The sequence below is a fragment of the Myxine glutinosa genome, chromosome 11, assembly GCF_964187855.1.
Source record: "Myxine glutinosa chromosome 11, kmMyxGlut1.1, whole genome shotgun sequence".
Classification (NCBI taxonomy): domain Eukaryota; kingdom Metazoa; phylum Chordata; class Myxini; order Myxiniformes; family Myxinidae; genus Myxine; species Myxine glutinosa.
Window position 1 is genome coordinate 61,376,350 of NC_136271.1, and position 26,071 is coordinate 61,402,420.

Here is a 26,071-nt window from a genome sequence, read left to right on the forward strand (position 1 = left end):
GACAATTTATATCTGAGGTTGAGAAAAGGAAACGATAAAACAAAGGATGTGCGAAAGGATTCCAACTCACGCTGTTTATTTTACACACAAGTGCCAGGAAATTACAGAATCGGAGCAATCCAGCCTGCACTGGGAATTGAAGGCACCACGTGTGGGACACGGAAATGACAACCAGTATCTACTGTCCCTCCTGGTGCTCTCGCATTCCAACATGTCTCCGTGTTCATCTCGACAGGGCCGGCTCCGCCCGGGCTCTTTAATCCCCCGCGATAAAGAGTTCCCCAGTGAGTTGCGCTTCTTGGCATCGCTCGACATGTTTATTTCATTATGGATCCAGCAGTGCGTGATGTCTCGGTGCAGTAATGATGCTCGCCAAGAAGCACCGGTAAGGGCGGTGATGGGGAGATGTGAGAACGACTGGATTTCGGGGATGGCAGCGGAAAAGAGATGACAATTATAATTATTGCTATTTTTATCATTAATAGTAATATTATCCAAGCCTACAATCATTTTTTTGATAGTTGGAGAGTTCTAGAAAGTTCAGCTAAAACAGTCCAAGACAACAACAAGAATGAGAATGTGAGATGTATGTGAATAAAAATACATTTATATATTTTATTATTATTTGTACTTATCAGTAATATTATAATCACTTGTTTATTGAAAGACATAAAAGCCTTGGTGGGTCTTGAACTGTTGTGAGGTTCTCATCCATGGACCATTTTTGAATGCCAAGGCTTTCATGGATTGCGTCTGTATCCATCTTGCTTCTGGAGCCATCCTTCCTGAGAGTTTGCTTCTGTACAGTAGCCATCTTGGTCCACCCTGCAAGTCCTCATCTATCCCTAATTCTTCTCAACATCCCTTATTTGTGGAAGTCTCCCTCTATTTTATCCCTCAACCCGGATGTTGCTGCCCTCCCCCCTATCTTTCTACTGATCCTTTTGCTCTGCATGTAATAATATGTTATGTGTTCAGGCTCTTCTATGAGCCTTGACTTTGTGTATGAAAAGAAACAGCCAATATAATGTTATATTATATATATATATATAAATAAATGTTGTGCATCTTCTTCTTCTTCTTCTGGTCCTATTTCCTTTATAATGGATGAGGCCCAATGATATCGAGCTCCTGCCCTGCCCTGATCACAATAATCCTCCACTCCCCGCTGTCCTCGGCCAAGTCTCTCCACTCTCCAACCACCCCTACCTTACTGATATCCCTCTTCACACAATCCTTCAATCTCAACCAACATCTACCTCCTTTCCCCCGACCTTGTTCCCTCAACCTAACCTCTCTCTTTGCCATTCTTTCTTCCCCCATCCACACCAAATGTCCAGCCCATCTCAGCTGGCATTTCACCAATCTCCCCGTCAAGCTCATCTGCACACCAATCTCCTCTCTCAGTTCACCATTCTCATTTCTATCCACCCTCTTCACTCCTGCGATCCTACTGACCAGTTGTTTTCGCAAACCTGCAGCCTCTTGTCTCTGTCAGTGCCACCTATTCCACACCAAAAATATAGGATGGCATTACACATGACATCAGAACCTTTCCTTTCAATCTCCTTGAAATCTTTCACTCTGCCATTACTCCCTCCACCCTCCTCCACGCATTCACACCCACCTGAGTCCTCCTCCGCACCTCTGACTTACCATCCCCGGTCAATATTCCATGCAGATACTCAAACTTATTTACTTGTCTGATCTCCTTCCCTTTTAACCTGATATTCATTTATTTTCTATGCTGCCAAATCCACATCACCCCCATCTTCTCCATTCTCACTTTCAGCCCATGTTTATCAAATGCCTCCCTCCAATTTATAGATATTCATCCTCCCACAATCCTCTTCCAACAAAGACTTCCTGTTGTGAACGAAGCTCCCTCACCACGACACGACACATGAGGAACGGAGACTTCCTGTTGTGAACAAAGCTCCCTCACCACGACATGACACATGAGGAATGGAGACTTCCTGTTGTGAACGAAGCTCCCTCACCACGACACGACACATGAGGAACGGAGACTTCCTGTTGTGAACGAAGCTCCCTCACCATGACACGACACATAATGAACGGAGTCTTCCTGTTGTGAATGAAGCTCCCACACCACGACACGACACATAATGAATGGAGTCTTCTTGTTGTGAACGAAGCTCCCTCACCACGACACGACACATAATGAACGGAGTCTTCCCATTGTGAATGAAGTTCCCTCACCATGACACGACACATGAGGAATGGAGACTTCCTGTTGTGAACGAAGTTCCCTCACCATGACACGACACATAATGAACAAAGAGTTCCCGTTGTGAACGAAGGTCCCACACCACGACACGACACATAATGAACAAAGAGTTCCCGTTGTGAACGAAGCTCCCACACCATGACACGAGACATAATGAACAAAGACTTCCCGTTGTGAATGAAGTTCCCTCACCACGACACGACACATAATGAACAAAGAGTTCCCATTGTGAACGAAGGTCCCACACCACGACACGACACATAATGAACAAAGACTTCCCGTTGTGAATGAAGTTCCCTCACCACGACACGACACATAATGAACAAAGAGTTCCCGTTGTGAACGAAGCTCCCACACCATGACACGACACATAATGAACAAAGACTTCCCGTTGTGAATGAAGTTCCCTCACCACGACACGACACATAATGAACAAAGAGTTCCCGTTGTGAACGAAGGTCCCACACCACGACACGACACATAATGAACAAAGACTTCCCGTTGTGAATGAAGTTCCCTCACCACGACACGACACATAATGAACAAAGAGTTCCCATTGTGAACGAAGGTCCCACACCACGACACGACACATAATGAACAAAGAGTTCCCGTTGTGAACGAAGGTCCCACACCACGACACGACACATAATGAACGGAGTCTTCTTGTTGTGAACGAAGCTCCCTCACCACGACACGACACATAATGAACAAAGACTTCCCGTTGTGATTGAAGTTCCCTCACCATGACACGACACATAATGTACAAAGACTTCCCGTTGTGAATGATGCTCCCTCACCAGGACACGACACATAATGAACAAAGAGTTCCCGTTGTGAACGAAGGTCCCACACCACGACACGACACATAATGAACGGAGTCTTCTTGTTGTGAACGAAGGTCCCACACCACGACACGACACATAATGAACAAAGACTTCCCGTTGTGATTGAAGTTCCCTCACCATGACACGACACATAATGTACAAAGACTTCCCGTTGTGAATGATGCTCCCTCACCAGGACACGACACATAATGAACGGAGACTTCCTGTTGTGAATAAAGCTCCCTCACCATGCCACGACACATAATGAACAAAGACTTCCCGTTGTGAATGAAGTTCCCTCACCATGACACGACACATAATGTACAAAGACTTCCCGTTGTGAACGATGCTCCCTCACCAGGACACGACACATAATGAACGGAGACTTACTGTTGTGAATGAAGCTCCCTCACCATGACATGACACATAATGAACGGAGACTTCCTGTTGTGAATAAAGCTCCCTCACCATGACATGACACACAATGAACAAAGACTTACTGTTGTGAATGAAGCTCCCTCACCATGACACGACACATAATGAAAAAAGACTTCCCATTGTGAACTAAGCTCCCTCACCATGCCACGACACATAATGAACAAAGACTTCCTGTTGTGAATGAAGCTCCCTCACCACGCCACGACACATAATGAACAAAGACTTCCCATTGTGAATGAAGCTCCCTCACCACGCCACGACACATAATGAACAAAGACTTCCCATTGTGAACTGAGCTCCCTCACCACGCCACGACACATAATGAACAGAGACTTCCTGTTGTGAATGAAGCTCCCTCACCACGCCACGACACATAATGAACAAAGACTTCCCGTTGTGAATGAAGCTCCCTCACCACGCCACGACACATAATGAACAAAGACTTCCCATTGTGAACAAAGCTCCCTCACCACGCCACGACACATAATGAACAAAGACTTCCTGTTGTGAATGAAGCTCCCTCACCATGCCACGACACATAATGAACAAAGACTTCCCATTGTGAAGTAAGCTCCCTCACCACGCCACGACACATAATGAACAAAGACTTCCTGGTGTGAATGAAGCTCCCTCACCACGCCACGACACATAATGAACGGAGACTTCCTGTTGTGAATAAAGCTCCTTCACCATGACACGAGACATAATGAATGATGCCCTTATCCTGTTGTGAAACTTCCTGTTGTGAATAAAGCTCCCTCACCATGACACAACACATAATGAACAAAGACTTCCCGTTGTGAATAAAGCTCCCTCACCATGACACAACACATAATGAACAAATACTTCCCATTGTGAATAAAGCTCCCTCACCATGACACAACACATAATGAACAAAGACTTCCCGTTGTGAATAAAGCTCCCTCACCATGACACAACACATAATGAACAAAGTCTTCCCATTGTGAACGAAGTTCCCTCACCACGCCACGACACATAATGAACAAAGACTTCCTGTTGTGAATGAAGCTCCCTCACCACGCCACGACACATAATGAACGGAGACTTCCTGTTGTGAATAAAGCTCCCTCACCATGACACAACACATTGTAATGAACGAAGACTTCACGGCCCATTGTGAACGAAGTAGGCAGTCCTTTAACATGACCCTACTGCAAAGCCACAATGAGCCGGCGAAGCCAAAGCCTCTATTGAACTTTTTCGCAATTTTTGATGCATACTTCCGCATCCGCAAGATGGCGGCCTCCATGGAGCGATTTGGTGAGTCAAAGGTTCAAAATTCTCAAAGGATTCAGCAAAATCTGGCTTTTCAACATAATAAGTATGCGTTCATTCACAACACCGGCTTTTGCCGGCTATTACCCTGCGCTCGCGAATTGAAAGTCAGGATTAAGCATTCGGGTCCGTGCGTACGTGATATGTACGTGCGTGTCTGCATTTTCATTTTCATTTTCTCGAGAACATGTCAACAAAATTCAGTTTTTCGGCAACCATTGGTCCGATTGACATGAAATTTTCACCATAGGAGGGACTCCTCCTGTAGAATATTTTAATGAATATTACGACATAACAGGTCACGTGGTGCGGGCGCCATTTTGGGAAAAAATTTGCACCTCTATATCTCAAAAACCGCTGCACAGAAATCTGCACAGAAACCTTTATAAGGCTTCCATCCGCAGCTCAATGGAATACTGTTCCCCCCTCTCGGCTGGTGCTCCTGCCTCACACCTAGCTTGTCTTCACGCTGTTGAAACCAAAGCGTTCAGAATCATTGGAATCTCCCACGATGAAGCTACCTCCGAGGGCCTTTCACTTACTTGCCGCAGGCAGGTTGGTGGTCTTTCTGTCTTCTACCGACTCCTCTCCGGCCTTGCTCCTCCAGCTCTCTCTGGGCTCTGTCCCCCAAATATTCCTACAGGTCACACAAGATCTGCCTGCAACCCTCTTATGGTTAAACTGCCAAAATCAAGACTCTCTGCTCACCTTCACTCCTTCATTACTCTTTTCTCCCGCCTCTGGAACAAACTCCCTCACTCTCTTCAATCCCACTCCTCCTTCCAGGTCTTTAAAACAGCTGTTCACCACCATCTCTTATCTTCCCCCATCCAAAACCTTGATCTTTTCTACCCCCGCTAATTTCACCCCAAATCCACTTTTTTGAAAGACCAACTTCTTTCCTGGAAGTCCTTGGTGTACTTGTGTTTATACTTCACCCACCCCCCCCCCCCCCCTTCCCATTCCGCCTTCTCCCAATCCCTCTCCCTCCCACACATTCCCGATGTCCCTGCTCTCAAATGTTGTGTTTATGTGCTTCCCCTTCTCTCCCCATTTTGTCTACTGCTCCCCTTTTTATATACTTTGTTTGTTGTCTCTTTGATTTGTTTTTGTGATAAATGTTAGCTCTTTCACGAGCCTCGATTCTGTATACCAAAAAAAAAAAAAAAAAAAAACCAGAAATAATTGAGACAGGTCTCATTGCAAAGAACTCTCCATGCGGAATAACATATGTGAATGATGACGTCATAGGTGCCGCCGTTATGACGTCATAATTCGACAAGTAAAAACTTTATCCAATCAGGATGAAATTTCTTGAGCATCTTCTCGGTATAAATTGATGCAGAAATAAAATTATAATGACGTCGTAGGTCACGTGGTTCGGACGTAATATTGTTTTGAGTGAAAAGCCTGAAAAACCACTAAAATAAAATTTTCTCCAAAACGACTGAACAGATCGAGGCCAAACTTTGCACGCAGAATCGCATACCCATGACGAACAAAAAAGTCAGTGAGAATGAAGTCATGCATCACATGGTTTCAGAGGTATGACGTTTTTAAGCATAAACTTTTAAAACCTAGCTCCTCCCTCATTTTTGATCCTATCGAGGGGAAACTTCACAGATGTGTTCAACATATCAGTCTGCAAAAATAACCTTTTGGAATTTGCGATAGGTGAAGTGGTTTGGCAGATATAAATACTTAAACGAAAATATTTTTAAAATAATAACTCTTGAACCGCTTCATTGATCGACGTGAATCTTTATATTATATTAGAGCTCATGAAGTGTAACACGTGTGCAAATTTTCAAGATGATTGGACGTACGGTCTGGAAGCTAGAAGTTGTTATTACGTGAAGAAGAAGAGTCTTGTAGAGTGGGCATGCAATTAATTATCACACCGACTGAACAGATCACACCGACTGCACATGACGAACAGGCAAAGTACGGAGCGACCTCATGGGGTCATTTTGACCTCAAATATAATTCTGATTTCAGATTTGTCAATCGCTGAGGTATATTAACCACATGACCAAAACAGATTTGGCGAAATTCCGACGATTTTTGACGAAAATATAACATTTGTGTATGCATTTCAGTAAAGTAAAGTGTGTGCCGTGTCAGCATTTACAAAATTGAAACGTGGCTCATTGTAAATAACTCCATATGGGGAATATGTGTTGTTAACGATGACGTCATTGGTGCCATAATTATGACGTCATAATTCGACAGGGACAACGCTTAGTCTGATCAGTTTAAAATTTAATTGAGCATGATCGATGCAACAATTATTTAGAGAATATAAATTTATGATGTCATCGCTCACGTGGTCTGGCAGCCACATTGGATTTAAAAAAAAGAAACGTTCAAAAATAGAAGAGTTGGCTCACAGCAAGTTGACTGCGCAGGGTAAGTATTCTATGAATACCATCTAGTTTCATTTGTGTGGTTCAAGCCTCAGTTACTTGCACAGACCGAGATATTCGTAGCATTATGTCGATGTTCAAATCAGGTTCGTGAAGGAGACGTCAGTGCAGGCATTGCAATGCACACTTATATACTATTTGATCTTTCATTGCCTCATCGCCGTCATAATTCTCAAAATCACACATTCTCAATAACTGCCGAAGCTCGGGAAGCGAAAAGAAGCGAAAAGAAGCGACTCGGGAAGCGAAAAGCAGGATTAGGCGATCGCTTGTGTACGTGTGGCGTACGTGAGTGTGTTTCTGCAGTCTTAAAATTCATTTTCTCAGCAACTGTTGGTCTGATTGACACGAAATTTTACCACAGGAGTGCCTCCGTCTGTATAATTTCTTTGTTCATAATTATGAGGTCATATGTCATGCGGTATGGACGCCATCTTGGAAAAACGTCATACCTCTATATCTCCGAAACCGCTCAATGGGGAAAAAATTGAAACATGGCTCATTGTCAAGTACTCCCCATGGAGAATGATATACGTTAATGATGATGTCATCGGTGCCTTCATTATGAAATCATAATTCAACAAGTACAACGCTTGATATGATCAGTATGAAAAAAAAAATTCTCCGTAACTGTTAGTCCGATGGACACTAATTTTGACCATAGGAGCGGCTCCTCCTGTAGAATTTATTAATGATAATTATGACATCATAGGTCACATGGTAAAGGCGCCATCTTGGAAAAATCGAAAAACATTGCACCTTTATAGCTCCGAAACCTCTCAATAGAAAAAATTGAGAGGGGCTCATTGTAAAGTACTCCCCATGGGAAATAACATCATATATCCATTATGATGTCATCGGTACCTTCATTATGACGTCATAATTAGAGAAGTAGAACGCTTGATCTGATCATTTTGAAATAACTTGAGCATGATCTACACAAAAATTGTGATGGTGGAATTAAATTGATGACGTCATCAGTATCATGGTTCGGCAGCCATATCGGATTGAATGTAAATCTACATTGTCAATAAACCACACAAACACAGCAGGTAATAAAGGCCACACAAACACGTCCTGGCGATGGTATGAAATTTCTGATTGCACTTTCTTGTTTAACTTGTAACTAAAGCAACCATGCAGCATATCTCAATGTTAGTCAAATGCAATGTTACCTATACAAGAGCAGTTTTGAAGAGAATATCGAGAAATGATGCAGCCCATGAGATGAGTGTTTATAGAGTGTCGCGTAGGCAGAGAAAAGGAGGCACGTTATCAGACGAGAGAGCGAGAGAGGTCGAGGTCACATATTGTGTGAGCGGCGAAATGAGTTTGAATGAATTTACCAAAATCCATCGTGAGTCATGGGTGCAAGTTACTTGATGCATAGCACGTCAGTTTTGGTTTGTTCCTGCTCATCGCATCAGTCACATATCTCGTTTCCCTACAACAATCTCACAATTGGTTGTCTCTTCTTGATATGTGTGGTGCATGGCAGGAATCGCATGGCATAGAAATATTTTATTTATAGTCTACCGTGTGAGCAAAATCGAAGGGATGTCAATGTTTCAATCAAACTTAGTTACCTGGATCAATTTAACTGACCTTCCCACTTATTGCTTGGTGGATTATGAAAGAAAGAAAGGAAACCAGAAGCTCATAAAGAGATCAAGAAAGGAGGTGGATCGAGCAAGAAGGAGAGAAAGAGATTTTTTTAGGAATTCCTTCTGCTTCTGGACACTTGGAACGAGAACAGAAACAGTTTCAAGTAGATACAGTATCTACTTCCATATGAACATATTCATCATAAGACATTTACATTCTCCCAAGGAAGAGATCTCATTAAAGAAGCAACAGCAACAACCCGTAGTAGGAAGTGTGCAAGACAAAACTTTAAACGTTCAGTCTCTTGCACATGGTTCTCAATTAAGGCAAAACTTGTCATACAAAAAGTGGGGGAAAAAAATCAAAACTTTATGACAAATCAAAACATTCGAAAATTCCAACTGCATGACTATCCTAAAGACCAAAGTACATAGACATACAAACCCACATGTTAAGGCTTCTCAAAGCAATGCACCTTGCAGGCCTTACCTTTAAGGCCAAATGTATGGCCATACAAGCAAGTTTTTACTGCATCATTAGCATTAGGAAAATAGGGGAAATACTCACCTGGGCACTCACCTGTTAGAATAAACAGTATACTATACTGACTAAAGGTATTTTAAACCAATTCCAATGGTTGCTAGAGAACAAAGCAGCATGTAGAATCATACTAACATAATCATAAGACTTCAAACAAACAAACAAAAAAATACCTATTTTGGGGGCAACCCCCCAGTAGATCCCCTCAGGGCCCAATTTTTTTATGCCGTGAACAAACTTTGATACATCACGGGTGATGAAGGTTGTGTTCAAGTTTCATCGAAATTGTGTGTGTACTCTCAGAGGAAAAAGCAAATTCCTATTTTGGTGGGTCAAACCTGGATCCACTTTGACCCCCGGTTGACCCCCTTACACCCCGATTTTTAAAATGCAGTGAACAAACTTTTGTCACAACATAACAAATATCATTTGTTCCAAATTTGGTCGCAATCGCATCAGCGGTTTCGGAGAAAAAGTTTCAAGTGTTTACGGACTGACGGACGGACGACGCGCCATCGCATAAGCTCCCCTAAACTTCGTTCCAGGTGAGCTATAAATTAGCTTTTAAAGTAAAGCTTGCAGGCAACATGTATACTCCATGACTGATTAATACTTTGGCTGCAAAAACAAAAATTAAGCAGAATGTCTCATTTGTTCAGCCACATATAAGCAGGTAAACAACACCGTTTACTCCAAGTTGGATTGACCAATCAAAAAACTTACGATAAGCTGCACAATAATTACAAAACTCACCAATACGCGTTTCCTTAAAATGAAGACTCAACAAAAGTCTTGATTGTCAAAAAACAAGGATCCAATTCAAACGTCCGTAGAATTTGTACCATAATGTTTGCATATAGCTTTAACAGTCGATTCACACAAAATATAAATATAACCATAAAAAATAAGAAAAAATTATTCCGCAAATACAATAATATTGAGCAACAGTATCATTAACAGCAAGATCATGTTAATCCTGCAAGCATCTATTTGTCTTAATTTGATTGTTTGTCTATTTGATCCTTAATGTTGTTGTACAAATGTTGTTGTTGTTGTTGTTGGGGTTTTTTTTTTACACCGCTCCTTTCCTATGCTATCTCCAGGCACTGCATGACGTCATTGCCGGGCACCGAAGGGGGCTCGGCAATGACGCACACTGAAAGGGAGTACTCAGTTTTCACTCTGGTTTCTTTCTTTTTTGGGGGTTTGTTTGTTTGTCCGGGCGATATCTCAGCCATCCTTTGAGCTAGGAAGCTGAAATTTCGGCACAATAGTGAGCAGGTGCTTTGGCAAAAACGATATTTGTTGTTTCTTGATTAATCAATGAATTTATGAGTTATTAAATTATTATCGATTAATTAAGTACCTATTTATTCCCTTTCTCATCTGGGCATTATCTCAGGCACCTTTTGACCTAGGAAGCTGATATTTGGATATGACAATGACCTAGTGATTTGGCTATAAAGGATATTTTTGGATTCATTGATTAATTATTTATTAATTATCAATTAATTATTTATTTTTTCAGATTAATGACTTGCTTAATTAATTTTCAAAAAGTTGCAGCTTCGGATGAAGCACTGGTAGTTTAGTTATACTATTAGCCAATTGATTAAGAAAATATTTAATGATCAATATTTATTGATTTTAATTATGCAATTAATCAATCAATTGTTGTACACCTCTCCCTCCCAATACAGTCTCTATGAGCTGCATAGCGATGCTGCGCTGGAGGATATTGATTTATTTGGCATGGGGGCAGTGTACTTTGAATGTATCTGTACTTGTTTATTTATGTTCATTATTAATCATTTATTTATTTTCTTTCTCATCTGGGCAATATCAAAGGCACCATTTGATCTAGGAAGCTGATATTTGGACAAGACAAACAAGTGATGTGGCTATAAAACATATTTTTGATTTATTGATTAATCAAGTAATCGAATAAATATTTATTAATTAATCAATTAATTATTTGATTTTTTCGATTAATGACTTCTTTAATTAATTTCAAAAAGTTACAGCTTCAGATGAAGCACTAGTGGTTGAGGTATGCTATTAGCCAATTGATTAAGAAAATATTTTATGATTATTATTTATTGATTTTAATGTGCTGCATGGCGGTATTGATGGACGCCGAAGGTGATGTTATTTATATATCTGGCATGGGGGGGGGGGGGGGGGGAGGGTGTACCTTGAATGTATCTGTACTTGTTTTTTTTCTATTATCTTTATTTTAGTAAATAGAAAAATAAAATGTTACTTTACTCCCCCAGAACGATTGCCAGTACGAAATAAGAAACTTTGCGCATTCCCAGAAGCTCCTTGTCATTTTGCTCCCTCAGTCATCTTTGGGGGAAATACATGTGAAGCATCGCCTGGAGCAAGGTTTTATGGGTGCAATGTCGGAGGGTTCAAGATGAGTAGGCTGGGAGTGGTTGATGGGAAAGAGCAGATGGGGAGATCAAGAAGCATAAACGATTACCGGGATATTGCTCTTCCTGACAGTGATGCTCCATTTTGTATTATGAACGGATGGTCGATATGCACTTTGACACGTGGTGTGTGACAGAGGCAGACACGTACAGACATTAGTGGTGGTTAGGAGATGTGAAAAAGAAGGTTCAGGATTCGCATCAATTAATTCACCTCCCTCTGCAGTGAATGACATACTCCATAAGATCATATATTTGTCCTCCAGCAGACTTATGATCGGATTGATGTCATTTTTGTAAGACTGAACCAAACAAATACAAACAGCCTTATGTTTACAGGATTTTAGGCTCATGGAGGTAATTGTAGGCCGACTATATTACCATAAGCTATATTACATGTATGAAAATGACACAACAGAGTTACTGGAATTTGGACCTGGGATATCAAAAAAACTAACCAAGTGCTCCAGTGGGAATGCCAAACACACTGGCATTGCAAGCTACATGCTAAAATGACAAATCGAAATCGTCCAATAACTAAAAAAAACGTCTGGAAGAGATGTAGTCTTTGGAACTCCTGGGATGAACAATCTCAAAATGACATTTACTGTGCCAATCACATATCCAAGGAGGCCTCCAGGACAGGGAGACATCTTGAAATCTTCCACAAAGGCAAGTCATTGCTAGTCAGAGATGTGTACTCCTCCTACATATCCTCCGTAACCTCAAAAGGCATCCCAAAGACTTTTATGGAGCTAAGGCGGAATGTATCAGGTTGGTGTTTGTCTCCACACTTTGCGTATCCACCTACTATCTACTGCACTTTGTCTTTTTCTCACCTAAGAAGATAGATATAGTTCTTTCTATCTTCAACTCTGCTTCAGTGGCATTACCAGATAGTATTAGTGTCCATATTCTCAAATGCTGCTCTGATGCTATTGCTTCTCCTCCGTCTGCTCTTCAGCATGTCCTTCTCCTATGGCCACCTGCCTGGAAGTCAGCTAACATCCCTCCCATCACCATGAATGGTGCAAAAGGAGAACCTCTCAACTGCAGACCAATAAAAATGACGAATTATTCTGGCTGGTGAAAGCTAGTGTCCATCTGCATCGATGGACAGGTACAACAAAAATTAAATTAACAGAATGCTGATGCAGGTGTGCTAATCGCCAAATAAAGTAAGGATAAGCAGACTTTCAGACGTTTTCAGAATGTTCCTTCGCTTTGTAATCATTTTTCTATCATTTCGCTCTTTCATGAGCACTAGTTTAGTAAAAATAAAAAATAAATTTTTTTTTTAAAAAGCAGAATAATAACAAGAAAGAGCAATCAAAGATTGCAGACCCTCACCAGGCTTTGTTGTGTGTGGTTTTATAATACATATTTCATAGACGTACTCACAATCTAATTGTACCAAACATACTTTATAGACGTACTCACATTCTCATTGTATATACTTTATAGACACACTCACATTCTAATTGTACATACTTTATGGATGCACTCACATTCTCATTGTACCAAACATACTTTATACACGTATTCACTTTCTCATTGTACTGTACATACTTTATAGACGTACTCACATTCTAATTGAACATACTTTATAGACATACTCACATTCTAATTGTACATACTTTATGGATGTACCTGCATTCTAATTGTATCGTACATACTTTATAGATGCACTCACATTATAATTGTACCAAACATACTGTTATGGATATGAGAATTGTGTTTAATTGTGGTAATATCACCCTCCTTCCGCCATTTGGTGTATAAAGGTCAAAGGTCGTTCCCGTAGTTATTCCATATACAATCACGTAGCAAATCATAGATCTCCCTGTTCAGTAGTTATCTCCTTATTATGTGTATTAGATTAAGGCTTTGTCTTCCATTAATTGACAATCCATTGCACCGAATTCAAATAAGGTAGATTCCCTTCGCAAGCCCCTTTTGTCATCAATTGCCAACTGCATTGGGCGGTTTTCTGCATTCGCCGCTGCTGCCTTGGGACCGTGTTTTTCGCTGCAAGACTCCATTGAGCACGAGGTCATCTCGGAGCAGAAGGTGGGAGGAGTCAGCCCAGCGCCAGGAACAAGGCGTGGCCTTGCCAATGCCTCCTCTGGGGGCGGGATCGGTGGGCCCTCGCGGCCAATCAGGGCCGAGGCGAGCTCGCCGATGGGCGTGTCCTGGAGGCCGGCGGCTTGATCGCCCCAGGCGCAATAAAAGCGCGCGCGGAAGCCTTTGAGAGAGAGATGCGGCAGATGAGTTCAGAGGCAGTACCATGAGCAGTACCACGCAGCTTTGACTCCCCCCAGCAGCTTTGACTCCACCAAGCAGCGTCGACTCCACCAAGCAGCGTTGACTCCACCAAGCAGCGTTGGCTCCACCAGGCAGCTTCGACCCGTTTCCACGCGGGAACCAGGATCGGTGGCATCGGTGGCCGTCGAGGTCCAGCCCGACGTCCCGTGCGGGATCAAGCCCGAACCATCTGCTCCCGTTGAACCTCCCTCTCCCTCCAGCCATCCACCTCCTGCCATTCCTGTCATCATTCCCCATGTAATTGTGATTGTAGTCTGTCTTTTGTCTTGTCCCTGGGTATAAGGCCAAGTAAAAAAAATAAAAATGTTTCTCGTCCCCGCCCGCTTCCTTTTTGGTCGCCGCCTACGTTTATTTACTATTTAATACTTTTTTTTTTAATATATACTTGTTTTTTTAAAAATCGTTTTGCGAAGAAACTCGGTCTAAAACTTGCCGTTTCCGGGCGTTTGCTGATCGTATCTTGTGCATTGATGATCTGAACTATTATGGAGTTCAGTCCAGTACATGCTTGTACAAATATTATGCCTTGTTCTGAGAGTTTGGTATTCATACTTTGACATACATATTTATAACAGTGGCTCTTGTAAGTTTGAAGAAGAGAGAACTGAGAAGGAAAGAAAATCACAATTTCATTTTTTGCATAAGTAAAGCAGTGCATGGTTAGAATGTTTAAAATGGTTCTCACTTTATGGATGACATGTACAAGATTGACATAAGTCTCACTGGGATTTCTTACCTTAATATTTATGGAACAGACCATAAGATAGACCAAGTCCTATAGTCATTAGTTTCACTATGTGGGGGGAGGGCAAACTGTTGATTAATCATATATTATTTCGTCCCACTTCTGGTTTTGTAAGAGGGAAGGATCAGCCTTCCAATGAAACTACAGTAGTTGTTTTTTAGGATTTCATCAATCTTTTGGTCTGTTCTCTGAGTAGTCCCCAATATGAACAATTCTTGTACTATTAGTGTATTATTGTGTATTTATATTAAACAAGGACACATACCAAATTTAAACATTGTCATTGTTTCTTTTTTGTTTTATTCAAATATAGTTTGTCCGGTGTAACACATGACATGTTCCATTAATTGATTCTATTCATATGCCATTTCAGTTAAAACATATATTTATTTGCTAATTTGGAAATGAAATTGCAGGCCTTTCGTTAACAATCAACACTGGCATGTTTCACATTACATTGGACAAACTATAGAGTCTTTAAGTCAGCCACAGTGGTCATTCAATTCATGGCAGCCATCGTGGAAAAAAAATAGCAAAAAAAATTAAAATAGTAAATAGTAAGGGCCTCCCTCCTCCTTTTTTCCAAAAAGTCTGGACGAGAAACTTTTTTTTTTTTTACTTGGCCTAAGTTAAGCCTGTTTAGATAAGTTAATATTTGCACTGTGTCTCCTTCCATTCTTTCTGTCTTTATTTTCTTATTCTTCCTCCTCCTTGGTTTATTTTGGTTGTAAATAGTAGTAATAAATCATATTCGTATTTCCTACCTTTTGCCTTCTTCTTCTTCACATACGTTCATCTTTGAGGTTTCCACATTGGACACCTGTGGCACGATTTGGCCAACGTTCAAGGATCGGGTTAGTTCCTTGTTAATAGTTCGTGCCGCAGTTGCTAAAACCGCTTGGCAATTAACATCTGCCCGCGGTACGAACGGGGCTGTGCACCTGCCTTTCCGGAGGTAGCTGGGCGGCGTCAGGGACCACGTCGGTCAGTCATAAACGAGGGGACTAATCCCCCCCTCGATAAGGGGAACAGAGGCCGACGTTGGGTTCCGTAACAATACTTTATAGACGTACTCACATTATAATTGTACCATACACACTTTATAGACATGCTCACATTATATTTGTACCGTACATCATTTATAGATGTGTTCACATTTTAATTGTACTCGCTTGAAAAAATATAATTTTTTCTATTCAAAATTGGGTTCAGACACAAGGTTCAGACATACAATTGTACCATACACACTTTATAGACATGCTCACATTATAATTGTACTGTACATACTTTATAGACGTACTCACATTATAATTGTACCATACATACTTTATAGATGTGCTCACATTATATTTGTACCGTACATCATTTATAAATGTGTTCACATTTTAATTGCACTCGCTTGAAAAAATATAATGTGTAAAATTTATGGTCTATGCTGACACATTATGTGCAGACAAACAAACAAATCATATAAAATCAGGAGAACCTGGTCCCGTGCACCTCCCGACCCAATCAAATGATTTTGCGATGATTTAAATGAAATTTGACTTGGATTGTTTAAACTTCGTCAATAATTGTAAAATGAAATCGCAAAAATTGAAGTTAATAAGTAATATGTTTCATTTCTCTCCAGTGTCCAGCCCTCTTTCTGATTCCACAGCGTCATGCCCCCTTCCTGATTCGCCACCTTCCTTCCTGATTATATATTTAATTTTAACGTATGTAATAAATGTACAAGTAAATTACTGAAATCTCCTTTCCCGTTCCACATTGAATGCTGTGGTTCTATGTGTAAACCATTTAAACATAAGCTGAGGTTACTGACTAATCTCACATACATATTATTTTCAAGAAGGTACACTAGATAGATATAAGAAGTAATTTTGTACAAAAAATTTTTGCTAGGAAGAAAGCAAAAAATGTCCACTGTATGAAATTGACTAATAAAAACTTGAGTTAAACAGCTTTTCAGAACATACAATACATTCAATGAATGATTGATAGCTTGTACTCCAAGGTTAACAAGCGTTACGCCTAGGTCCCCCGTCCATGAAGTGATGTGAGTTGACAAAGTGGTAGACGCAAGGCGGCCATCTTGTATTTTGACGTGGCAACCCAATTTTCAATGGCGTTCTTCCTTATGCGTAGATACACCCACACACTAGATTAGAAGTTAGTAGCTCGTTAATTTTTCAAGATATTTCGCTCACAAGGTTCAGACATATATATATGGTGGCGGCCATCTTGGATTTTGACGTGGCGACCCAATTTTCAATAGCGTTCTTCCTTATGCCGAGATGCACCCACACACCAGATTAGAAGTTGGTACTTTCCGCTTATTAGTCCCCTACCGGTGTACACCGGAGGGGACTATAGGTTTGCACGCCGTCCCTCCGTCCGTCAGTCCGTCAGTCCGTCAGTCCGTCAGTCCGTCAGTCCGCCAGTCCGTCAGTCCGTCAGTCCGTCAGTCCGTCACGCAAAGAACAGTTTTAGGACCTTTTTTCTAAACGCTTAATGCTAATGATTTCAAACTTGGTACATCGTTTCCTCATGATAAGTTACAGATCAAGTTCGAACTTCACGACGTTTTGTTCATTTTTGACAAAGTTATGGCACTTTGAACTTTGGGAATTCTGATAATTCTGATGATCCTTAACTCAGTGCCATTTTAAGTTTTAATTTCCTTTAAAAAAGATTTTCTCTGCAATAATAGGGCCGATTGAGATCAAATTTTCACCATAGGAGGGACTCGGTCGGTAGAATATTTTAATGGTAATTATGACGTCACAGGTCACGTGGTTCGGGCGCCATATTGTTTTTCGTGAAAACACGAAAACCCCTTTTTCTCTGCAACGGCTGAACAGATCGAGGCCAACCTTTGCAGGCAGAATCGCATACCAATGACGACCAAAAACGTCAGCGAGCATGACGTCATGCGTCACATGGTTTCAGAGTTATGACGTTTTTAAGCATGAACCTTTAAAACGAGCCCCTCCCTCATTTTTGATCCAATCGAGGGGAAACTTCACAGATCTGTTCCGCATGTCAGTCTACTAAAATGTCCTTTTGGAATTTGCGATAGCTCACGTGGTTTGGCAGATATCGTTAATTAAACGAAAATATTTTTAAAAATGGATATCTCTTGAATCACTTTATTTATCGACGTGAAACTTCATACTATAGTAGAAGTCATGAAGAGTAACAAGTTTGCAAAATTTCAAGATGATTGGATGTACGATCTGGAAGCTAGAAGTTGTTATTGCGTGAAGAAGAAGAGGCGTCAAGTGTGCGGATTTAATTATTTATCACATGTACAGACTGAAAGCATCGTTCGACACGACCTGTCGCGGTCATTTTAACCTCAAATAAAATTCTAATTTAAGATTTGTCAATAGCTGAGGTATATTAACAAACGAATAAAACAGATTTGGTCAAATTCTGACTTTTTTAAATCGATCGCATTTGACAGAGTTGTGACAAGCTGAGGAAGAAGAAACCTCGCATTTGCTTCTCCAATGTGCCATAAAAAATGGATATCTCTTGAATCGCTAGTACCTCAGACCGTGAGCTGGTAATAATTTATATAATTCACACAGTGCAATATGTGCAGGCCGCTCCACGGAGCGACCTTGCGGGCTTATCAACGAGGCGAGGCGTGACACACGTGTCTCAGCATACCTCAGATCAAGTTTGAAAACCAGCATCAACCGTGCATAAATTTGCATATTCGATCATTTTTGACAAAGTTATGGCACTTTTAACTTTGGTAGGGGACATGTATTGCAGCGCAATACTCAGAATGCTTGTTTTTCCAAGATATTCTGCTCACAAGGTTCAGACATACATGGCGGCGGCCTTCTTGGATTTTGACGTGGGTTGCAACCACACACCAAATTAGAATTCTGTCCTTCGCTTACGCATGCACGCACGCACGCACGTACGCACGCACGTACACCCGCACGCACAGACGGACGCACGGACGGACACACACATGGACGGAGGGGAAAACCATAGTCCCCCTTTCGCTCCGCGGTGCGACGGGGGACAACAAGCGTTACGCCTAGGACCCCGTCGGTGAAGTGATGTGAGTTGACAAAGTGGAAGACGCAAGGCGGCCATCTTGGATTTTGACATGGCGACCTAATTTTCAATAGGGTTCTTCCATATGCCTAGTTGCACCCACACACCAAATTAGAATTCGCTCCTTCCCTTACTTTTATAAAGATATTGCAGTGCACGCACGCACACATGCACGGACGGACGGAAGCACGCACGGACGCACGGACGCACACACGGACGGAGGGTAAAACCATAGTCCCCCTTTCGCTCGGCGGTGCGACGGGGGCCAATAAGTAAATGTGGGACTTGACACAAAGTGAAGTAATACTACAGTAACTTAATACTTGACCTGAGACTTGTATTTAAAGATATGAGACTTGATCTGAGACTTGCCCTCAAAGACTTGAGACTATACCTGAGACTTGCCCTCCAAGACTTGAGACTTGACCTGGGACTTGCCATTGAGACTAGATCTGAGACTTGCTCTCAAAGACTTGAGACTTGACCTGAGACTTGCCCTCAAAGACCTGAGACTTGCCCTCAAAGACTTGAGACCTCACTTGAGACTTGCCCTCAACGACTTTGAGACTTGACTTGAGATTTTCCCTCAAAGACTGGCACCTGACTTGAAACTTGCCCTCCAAGATGTGAAACTTGACCTGAGGCTTGCCCTCCAAGACTTGAGACTTGACCTGAGACTTGCTCTGAGACTTGCCCTCCAAGACTTGAGACTTGACCTGAGACTTGCCCTCAAAGACCTGAGACCTCACTTGAGACTTGCCCTCAAAGACTTTGAGATTTGACTTAAGACTTGCCCTCAACGACTTGAGACTTGCCCTCAAAGACTTGAAACTCGACTCGAGACTTGCCCTGAAAGACTTGAGACTTGATTTGAGACTTTCCGTCAAAGACTTGCACTGAAAGACAGGAGACTTGCCCTGGAAGACTTCAGAATTGACTTGACATTTGCCCTAAAAAACTTGAAACTTTGCTGAGGTGACGTTGACATCTATGTCCACAGACAAAAACATCCAATTGCAATACGCCTCCTCAGGTAAGGGTAATAATATATGGTCTCTAACAAAGGAACTTGAACATAGGAGAATGACATTTGGCCCATCAAAGCACTTACAGTGGTCACCAACCTATGGCTGTTCGTCCATGCTCTATCATCTTTAAAAGTTGACCGTCCAGCAAGGAAGCAGCCATTTTGAATTCCTTGTTATGACTCGGCCCGGAGTTGGTACCAATGGGCTCCCAGACTCGGAGAGAACGTTCTAACGATTATGCCCCCCTCCCGGGGCTTTTAAAATAATCTGACTATGTAAAACTAATCAAACTAAAATAATCAGACTATGTAAGAACGTGAAGACTATCTCATCTCTGTGAAGGGACACAGCAAGCAAACAAAAAAGTGAAATCCATTGTATCACAACAAGCTGTTCATTTCGTTTGAGAATGTGACAGAAAATATGCGACATTGCTCACGTCACATCTTCAATACAAGAGGAGGCCATTCGGCTCACATGGGATTAAATGTATATTCCGAGGAATCATAAGGTTGCTTAATTGCTGCGGCATCGGTGCATTAACACTTCTCAAGTATGTGCATAAGTTATTTCACACTGCATAAATGAGAACATCAAAATGAATGACGTGACAGTGAAACCCAATGCCTTTTAGCAAGGATTTTTTTAAAATGAAAAGAGAATACCATCTGGGGACTCAAGTTGTAAAATCTCATGATGAAGTGTCCAATCAAAGGCTTGTAAAAATTAAAGTTTATGATAAAATGGCTTGACATCCAACACGTAAAAAGGGGTTTAGCAACATAACAACCACTTCAGAGAAAGAATTGCTCAAAATGTGTTACCCATTATGGTGAACGGTTTTACAACCACGGTAGACCATAAAGGGTCATATAAGACACAGATCATCTTTCGATGTTCCCTCTTCAGTCGGTCTTGTGATGTCACCACCATAGATTTGAATGTGTATATCGATCGATATATATATATATATATATATATATATATATATCTATATATATATATCTGTGCAGTGTCTGTCCTGTCCTGTCCTGCGTTGTGTTGTCCTGTGTTGTCACTGAACTACTCTCCCAAACTTTTCTGAAATCCTACCAAACTTCTGGGATGCACCTACCTCTCCCGTGTGTACGTCCGAAGGATATTTGTTTTGAAAATTTTCCAATATTTTTTATTTCTATTTTTATATTTGAATTTTTTTTTTCAACTTAAATCTTCAACTTCAATTGTTTATAAAATGTTATATCACATATATTCCAAATACATTTGTGGAAAATAATTGTTTGAATGATGATTGGTGTAAACCATGACAAAACAGCAACTCAAGTACAGTCATTTATCTGTATTTCTACATATTTGGGCAGTGTCTGTGTCGTCACTGAACTACTCACTGAAACTTTTGTTTCTGTGGTTGTGAAGTGTTTTTAATAATGTGGTGGTGGTTTTGAATTACGTGGTGGTGAGGTATTTTTAAATCATGTGGTGGTGAGGTGTTTTGAATTACGTGGTGGTGAGGTGTTTTGAATTATGTGGTGGTGAGGTGTTTTGAATTACTTGGTGGTGATGTGTTTTTAATTATGTGGTGGTGAGGTGTTTTAAATTACGTGGTGGTGAGGTGTTTTGAATTACTTGGTGGTGAGGTGTTTTTAATTATGTGGGGGTGAGGTGTAATAGATTACGTGGTGGTGAGGTGTTTTGAATTATTTGGTGGTGAGGTGTTTTGAATTACGTGGTGGTGAGGTGTTTTGAATTATGTGGTGGTGAGGTGTTTTGAATTACATGGTGGTGAGGTGTTTTGAATTACGTGGTGGTGAGGTGTTTTTAATTATGTGGTGGTGAGGTGTTTTGAATTACATGGTGGTGAGGTGTTTTGAATTATGTGGTGGTGAGGTGTTTTGAATTACGTGGTGTTGAGGTGTTTTGAATTACGTGTTGGTGAGGTGTTTTGAATTATGTGGTGGTGAGGTGTTTTGAATTATGTGGTGGTGAGGTGTTTTGAATTATGTGATGGTGAGGTGCAATCCTCCAAAACTTCCAGTCTGCACCAACCGCTCCTGTATGTATGTGCTGAGGGGTTCTTTTTTTAATCGTTTTTTTTTTTCAACCTAAATCCTCAACCTAAATTGCTTATAATAATGTAATATCACAAACACTACAAATAAATTTGTGCAAAATAATTGTTTGTATTATGATTGGTGTAAATCATGACAATACAGCAATTCAGGTATAGTCATTGTTGTGGAAAACCAATCAGGTCCACACAACTTTAGTCCAACTTGTGGTTTAATTCCATTTAGATCATGACATCATCCTGTAATGCAGGAAATGCAATAAGTATACGATGTGGCATCACATGGGACCATTCATAACATTCAATGCAAGCAAGCTGGATATTCTATGCTGGCGTACCGTTAGCGAGTCTACCAGATGTAACGTGTCACAGGAGAAGTCTCGGAGCACCGTCCGCAGCAGCGGGTCTTATAGTCACGCCCCTAGCGGTGTCAACGAGCAGCGAGCATCACCCCGGGTTCAGTACGAATACGATTTCACTACAGTCATTATCCTCCGCTAAAACAAGCCCGTTCCTCTGTAACGACGCGTGGTTAAGCAAGCGTAGCGAGCTTGGCCAAGCCAAGCTAGTATATATACAATTATACATATATCTTTCTCTATATATCTTTCTATATATATATATATATATAGAAAGATATATAGAGAAAGATATATATATAGTGCTACGGTTTTGAGATTTGTACATATGACATCATTAAAGGCTAAAAGTTTGCCCCCCATAGTTAGTCCACGAGCAACACGGAGGCCCACTTAGAGTATTAGCTATGTCATAGTATGTGTGAGTCCCTGGTGTTGGGCTAGCAGCTAGGGTGCCGGCTTAGGATACCTAGGATCCTGGGTTCGAATCCCGGTCAATCGCTGAATTAACGCCAGGGGGGTTGACTCAGCCTGTCATCCTTCCGAGGTCGGCAAATTGAGTACCAGTTCACTGGTAATTCCCTGCTTGTCGTTAAAAGGCGGCAAAAAGGGTTGGCGTCAGGAAGGGCATCCGGCCGTAAAACATTGCTTCAAAAAGGGGACCGAAAAACAACAACAACCACAGTTCCCGAAAAAGGCCAACCCCCGCTTGCGGGGGAAAATGGCCTCTAAAGGTGGTTTTATAGTATGTGTGAGTATAGGCCATTTCCCCTAGTAATATCTGCGTTGTGTAAAGACATGAGTTTAGGTCCTTTCATTTTTGCGTCCACCCTCCAATTCCACCTATGGGCATAATTGATCCTGTGCCCCATTTTGGCTACCCACAATTTGTTATGCTTTGGGCTACCCGCAGCAGTTTGTTACGTTTTGGCTGCCAGCAGCATTCACTGCCCTTTGTTCGCTCGAACTAGTCAAGTAACACGAGGTAGGCCTAAGAGGGAGGAGCGCGGGTCGAGGTGTGGCGGCGCATGGGAGCACGTCAGAGGCGATGACGATAAGGGCCACCAGCCAACCAGGGCTCTGAGGGCATGGCGTGATAGGGCGTGGTAAGGGTGCATCTGGAAAATGCTAGAAGGTTCGCGGGGCGTGCCTATAAAAGCTTTCGCACAAAGCCCTTGAAGAGGACTGTATCCAGAGGACTGTATCCAGAGGACTTGCCAGCGAGTTCATGCATGAGAACTTACCAAGAGGACTTGGTCAGGACTGTATCGAGAGGACTTGCCAGCGAACTTATGCACGAGAACTTACCAAGAGGACTGAAGCGGAGGGCTTATGCAAGAGACTTACCAGCAGAAGCGCATTGAGAGCACTTCCTTGTGTTGGCGCTTCGAGGCTATTCGCATATTACGTACGCAGCCACGCGAGTGAACGTGGCAGTGGCCGCCAGTATTAACCGCCAGAGCCAAGACCCTACCGTTCGCCCCATATTATCCCGTGTGCGCCAAAGACATGCGGAGAGCTCCTGCCGTCTCTGCTATCCATCTTCGCGGTACGAGCTGGGGACCGGAGAGAGCTGACCATCCCTGGATGTGCCATCCATCCCTGGACGTGCTGACCTTCATCGGCAATCCCCATGTGAGTGTCTGTGTCTGAGACAGGCCCGTTTGTCTGGGGTAGTAAGTTAAGACTGTTATTAAGGCTGCACTGTGTCTTCTTCTTCTCATCATTGTAAATAGTGTGAATAAATCTTGTTATTCATTTTCTTCTGAATTCGACCGCTTTTGTGACTTCTCCATTGGGTAAGCGTGGCACGAATAAGAACCGCTTGGATCGGGGTCTAGTTATTGATAACGTCTCGGATCACGGGTTCACTACCGCTCGGCGTATCCACCAACACCCGTGATTCGGGCGAGGCTTATCTCCTCGTTTCAGGGCAGCACTAGTACTTAGGTAATAGCGAATCTGGTCCTACTAGTAAGGGAAACATATGAAAATCTGTTAACTAAATTGTTACCAAAAAATTTCTTCACCAATATGTTTGTAAAGGTGTGTAATAACATGTGTTAAAATGTTGAAGGTCAACTCCCGTGGGAAACCCAGAAAAAAAGCTGTTGAATTCGGGTACCGAAAAATTATTTTCGAGAATTTTTATTTTTTTAAATCGGCCCTTAAGTAACTTATGATGGGTCAAATAAGGGTTTTTCATGATTCTGAGTTGATTGTTAACATTTATATTTCACCACAGACACTCCTTTGTGGAAAAATAATTTCTAAATATATCTCATTTTCTACTTTGCAGGACATGGAGTCTAGCAATATGGATGAAGACGTTACTCCACCTGTGCTCAATTGCTTCATCTGTGCACGCTCGGATACACCAGCTGAAAGGCTCATACAGGCAACTCCAAAGGGATACTCAACTTTATTGAAACAAGCAGAAACTGTCGAAAATGTTACTGTTGTGGAACGTATGAAGGAGGCTCAAAAGGAAGGAAAACTGAGGTACCACCAGAAGTGTAAAAATGATCTGTACAACAACTTTGTTGCAACCACCAAGAAGTCAGCTCAAGCATCAAAGGCAGAGAAAGAGTCATCAAAGTTGAAGAGAAGACGCACTACTTGTGAGTTCAGTTCATCAACTGGCTGCAGTTCTAGAAGATCACAGTCAGTTGACCTACTGTATAAGGATGTATGCATTCTTTGCAACCAACCAGCCCAGCTCTACAAAAATAATCCAGCACAAGCTAGAAAGAAATACAGATTGCCAGATAATTTGACTGCAGATACACTGAAGGCAAGCTTCCTGAAGACAGCACGGAGTCGCGGGGATGACTGGGGCACTGAAGTCACTGGACGCCTGGAAGGGATCAACGACTTGGTAGCAGAAGAAACACTGTACCATTTGCGATGCAAACTTATGTTTGCGAGAGGTGACAGTTTGTCCAAGACTGATGAGGAAGGAAAAAGGAAGAGAGGACAGAGGAGTATTGATGAGGAGCGAGAGGCAGTTTTTATTGAATTCTGCGAATGGTTAGACTCAGAATTAGAGCATGGGGTAATGAACATGGACCAAGTCCATGAAAAGCTGCAGGAGTTTGATCAGTCACCAGAGAAGAGCCTTTCTTATTCAAAGCATTGGCTAAAGATAAAACTTCTAGAGAAATACGAAGACACCTTGTATTTCACAACACAGGAAAGAAGGGCAGATGTACTCTGTCTCAAAGATGGCACCGACAATATTCTGCGAGGGCATCATGCTAATCTTGACCATGGAGATGAGAACACTCAGATCATAAAGACGGCACTCAAGTTCATATCCAATGATATTGCCTTGATTGATTTAGGTCCAAAGTCATACCCCACCACACACAGTATGACTGACATCGATAGTCAGCTGACACTTGTTCCTGCAAGCCTTCAGATGGTCTTGAGACCGATTGTCAAGACAGACGAAAGAGTTGCCGTTTGGGGGCAGAATTTTATTAAGGCCTGTCGACCTCGGTCTGGAGTATTGCCACACCAAATGGGGCTTGCCATACAACTTGATCATAGATTTGGGTCAAAATGGATGCTCAACAAGTTCCACCGGCTGGGATACACTGAGTCTTACACGGAGACACAAAACTACAAATACTGCTTCCTTAATAGTAGGAG